The sequence below is a fragment of the Chenopodium album genome, chromosome 7 (genome assembly GCF_948465745.1).
Source record: "Chenopodium album chromosome 7, dcCheAlbu1.1, whole genome shotgun sequence".
In the NCBI taxonomy this organism is placed as follows: Eukaryota; Viridiplantae; Streptophyta; class Magnoliopsida; order Caryophyllales; family Amaranthaceae; genus Chenopodium; species Chenopodium album.
Genome location: NC_137840.1, coordinates 39,063,429 through 39,068,198, shown reverse-complemented (window position 1 = coordinate 39,068,198; position 4,770 = coordinate 39,063,429). Strand labels below are relative to the sequence as shown.

At 31.4% G+C, this 4,770-nt stretch overlaps 1 long non-coding RNA gene across 2 annotated transcripts; it reads right to left on the bottom strand.

The window, feature by feature from the left end:
* Positions 1-494: 494 nt before the first annotated feature.
* LOC145641065 (uncharacterized) lies at positions 495-3,026 on the bottom strand. 2 transcript variants are annotated; one of them, XR_014115137.1, is made up of 3 exons: positions 2,800-3,026; positions 1,098-1,812; positions 495-953 (listed from the first exon to the last, which is right to left on the bottom strand). It is a non-coding gene; the product is annotated as an uncharacterized LOC145641065 (long non-coding RNA). The 2 variants fall into 2 exon arrangements; XR_014115136.1 differs by having other exon boundaries at positions 1,098-1,158.
* Positions 3,027-4,770: the final 1,744 nt, after the last annotated feature.

The following is a 4,770-nucleotide window of genomic DNA, read 5'->3' as shown; positions in this document are numbered from 1 at the left end:
TGATGCTCCAAGTTAGAGTCTCTCGGAGTTGGCGCTAGTATGACCTCTAGGTGATAGCTTGTTGACTCTTTCGATTGAGCTTGTCATTAGTCTTCACAACCATTGACTTGTATGTATTTCCGAGTTGATACAATTGTCATGATTGCTTGTTGATCCCATTCCTAGTGCTTTATTTGTTTGGTTTCTTTGTTGGTTACTTGTTAATGTTCTCTCTTTATCTTTGTCTTCGACCTAGCTTAGGCACATAATTGAGAGTGCTTAAACATTACCGTTCCTTTGGGTTCGATCCTTGACTGGCCTCTATACTTGTATAAAAGTTTTTTAAGTGTTTATAAATTTAGTTTGATCGAGGGAGGATTAGTTTTAACGACCTTGTTCCACCCCTCGTCACATTTCAACAAAATAAGAAGCGGAAAAGACAAAGAAACACATATAATTCTTCCTTGTTTCACATAAGATCGTGATAGCATTGTCTTGAAACATGGGCTCCTGTATTTCCCAATTATCTCATCAAGTCTCATGTTAATGAGTGCTAACTTTGCAGTAGGCTTTACAAGAGAGGAGCGCCTACCTCGCTTTTTGTCACAAGCAGATCAACTTGTACCTGCCGCAGCACCACATGCATCACCTAAATTACCTGCTTCAGACTATGACTTCATAACATCATCAAAATCTACATCAAAACCAAACTTCTCTTGCCCTTACTTGCTATATGCTTTGGTAAAAAATTCATCATCACCACCATAGAAAATAGTCAAGGTATCCCCTGCTACTATTGCATTATCAGAAACAAATTCTTTCCAACCAGTTGTGAAATATGAAATTACACAACTTTCAGACCAATAATAATTCCTAATTATAACATCCCATTTCTGCCCTTCAGAGCCACGATGGAAAGCAATGGTCCCGTACGTCTGTTCATTATATAATGTAGTGAATGCATCTGGTACTTGCTGCACAAATTAGATACAATAACTACATGTGAAAAGAATAATCTACTCCACTCTAAAGTTCAAACACACATTATTCTCCTATTACTAGAGTAACATATATATAACAAATGCAAAATATGAAAGTGCCAACTGAAAAAGGCATACCAGAGTAGTTAAGCTATTCTCCTTGAACTTGAAGGAAAATTGAGGCAGTCCTCTATCCAGCCTAGAAAAAATAAGATAATTAAAAAAATAGTCATTAGCAAGAATTAAACAATCTTAATCATAAACCACACAAAAAAGTTGCAATGAGTACATTAGAGTAGAAGGTAGAATTCTAGCAAACCTAGTGTGTTAATTTCTAATTGTATATTGTGGATTTTATTTAACATATTACTTATTTTTATTTTGGAAAATTGTAATGGCCTTAATTTATTATAATACCTAAACTTAACATACCATTTCATCATTTTTCAAATATGGAGAAAATATATTAAAACAAAAATAAGGCCGTCTACCACAGTCACCAAACCGTTCATCAAGACCTATGTGACTATGTGGTTTAATAATGCTGTTATCTGAACTCTAGAGTACCGTACCTTTGCCACCCAGGATTCAAAATTTCATCCCATGATTTAGAAAATACCCTTGTATAAAAGATATCTTCTCCAACATTATACACAACTAACCTGTAACCAGTCTTTATGTTATTTTCACTTACAAATGTATCCCACCCAGAATCAAAATGAGTATTGTATACAACTCCATTAAAAGAAGCATATTTTATAGTTACAGACCATGCTTTCCCATTTCTACCATAGTAAAAATCGACAAGTCCTTCCAAATGCCTCAGCCTACTTCTCCAACTCTCTAGAACAGCCTATCAACAAACAATCCATGATTATTATCATAGCAGATTTCACTTAAACCCTAATGAACAAAATCAATAACTAAAACAAGCAACATTTACCATCAGAGTCTTATGGTGTTCTTCAAATTTGGCATCAACATTAGGCAAGTTGTTATACATATTTAACTCATGCAAAAAAAATAGTTAAATATTATCATTCTTAGACACAAAGAGTTTTTAAAAATTCTAATAATAACCAGGCCCATAATAAAAAAAAAAAGAGTACAAGTCTTTTGTTTAACATTAATTAGAATTCATGAATTAACTTTTTAGGTTATATTACTAAATAGTATCATGCGCTAAATACAAAGATCATTCAAAATTCAACACTAATTCTATAACCAATTTCAAATATAAATGGAATATTATACTTATCGATGTTCTATTTACATTATTAGATGGTAGATCAACACAAAATGAGACAAAATACCTTTTTTGATACACGATACTAACCACTCTACATACACATCAACATTTAGAACATAATACATACACAATCAGAAAATAGATTTATTTAGACAACATATGTTTCTTTTGAATTAATTATCACTATGCTTATTGAGGACCATATATTCGAATTTGTTGTATATTATTAAACTTACATACATTGTAATCCAAGTATACGACATCTGGGGATGGTAAAACACTATTTAACTATCTAATAATAGTAGGTAATATCCAAATTATATTGAAGACATAACATTGGACCATGGAAATACTAGATTTGTCTATGTATGTCACTAATCGGTGTAGTCCCTAATAATTAGTGAGCATATAACAATTGAATACATCAACACAACCATAAACCCTAATTGTTTATTTCCAAATAAATCGAACATCATATGTCCAATAAAACCCAAATTTCTGAAGTCAACAACAAAAATTAGATGAATAAAAGGGTTTAACAAAAATAAAACCTAATTTAAGTGAAGTAAATAAATTTACCACGACACTTACTTTTGTTCAGCGAAAATGGAGACGGAATCAAGAACGGTTTATGTGCAAGTAGAAGTTGGAAAAATAATTCAAACTTTTAATTAACAAAACGAAGTAAGCAATTCAAGAATAACATTAATTGTCAAGGAAAACTGGTTGCTTGGATAGAGAAAGAGAGAATTGACTTAGCTTAATCCAAGTTTTATACAGAGAAGGCTTTTTTAGGTGAGATAAAGTTTATGAGCAAAGAGAAAATTTATTTGGGGGGGGTTGTACGGAGTATTTTATAGTGAAAATAGAAAAACAATCTCCTTCTATGTTTTATAGGCCCTTGGAAAAATTGTAGATAAAGAGTCAGAGGTAGTAAAGCCAATGGTTGCCGATTTAAGGTGGGTATTAAGAGAGAGAAAGAAACAAATATTAAAAAAATTCAAAATATGATACATTAGGAGAGAGAAATCTAATGACGAGGTCATAGCCATGACCATTGGCAAAGGGTGGACAAATAATATGGGTGTGCCACTTGTCACGGTATAAGTGGGCTATCTTTTTTTATAATTATTTTCTTAGTTAGTGATGAATATTATGATCATAAAAAATTAGAGGGCAACCAATGGGTAAATATAGGCATAACTGGGCATGGTGATTGGGCATAGATGAGATGGAAGAGAGAGAAATTAGTAAAAAAAGTTGATGACCACCATTGATTTGGGCAACCATTGGCTTTGTCTTATGAGGACCATCAACAATGAGGATTTGTATCCTTTTAGCTCAATTTTTTGTTGGTTAAAAGGATCCTCATTAATGTGAAAGTGGGGGAGAGGATCATCTTCAGAAAAGGAAATGGTAGTTTCCTTTTAATGTAAAGGATCCTCTTCCTTGGCTCTACTGCAAAAAGCTTGATAATTTTTAGTTTTAGGTTTTGTTTTTAAACTACTATATTAATAAATAATTATGTTAACAGAAAATATATGGTGGGTATATGTAATTAGGAGAAAGAAATGAGAAAGGATCCTTATTGATGTTGGAAAAATTAGAGGAGTTTGAGAAAAAGGATGGAGATAGTGGAAAATGATATGGAGGAAAGAGAATATGATGTGTCAATTGGAAAAAAAGAATGAAAATGGGAAACGATATATTTATCCTCACTATTGTTGATGCTAAAAAATACATTCACAATTACTTTGTATCAGATATAAATTATTTAATAAAGATTATGTATAATATTGTCATTTAAAATTCTATGATTCAACTATTACATTTTATGATTTTTTGGGAATACATAAATGATGGTGTTGCTTTTTCAAAGGTAAATGATGATGTAGATTTTTCAAAGGTAAATGATGGAGTAAATATTTCGAAGAATTTTATAAATAAATTAATTCAGTTCTACTATTTTCTCACTCATATATTTTCACTTATTTCAGTCCCTTGTTTCACCTATCATGAAAAAAAAAAATTAGAATACAGCCTAATGTAGTCATATATAGATGTATTTGCCAACTGTGGGATTCAATTATCAGGAACAAAAATTGCATACCTTGGCATTTTCTTAGCTTTAACCTACATGAAGTTGATATCGAAGATTATGACATTAATAATCCTTGAGCGGTATATAATTTTCTTTACTAATTGAAATACTTTAGTTTTTTTTCCACTATTAGGTAAAGGCTATGTTTTTCCCTCAAAAAATAAATAATTGAATTGTAAAGGCTATAGGCCTTTCTGTCGCTTATGTATGAATGAATCATATTTTGATAATTGCCCTATATTTACATACACTCGGTAATGTCCTATATAGATAATGGTATTTTCCAACTATTAGTTTGTATTTTGATTTTAATAGCAATCTTGTCATTTGCTAAAGTGCCTTTTTATGTAAGAGTAAACACAATAACCTATTACGTGTTAAACTACATCACCAAACTTTGGCTAGCAATTTCATTTGGAATCGTCCATATGTGATTATGGTAATATCCGGTAATATGTAAC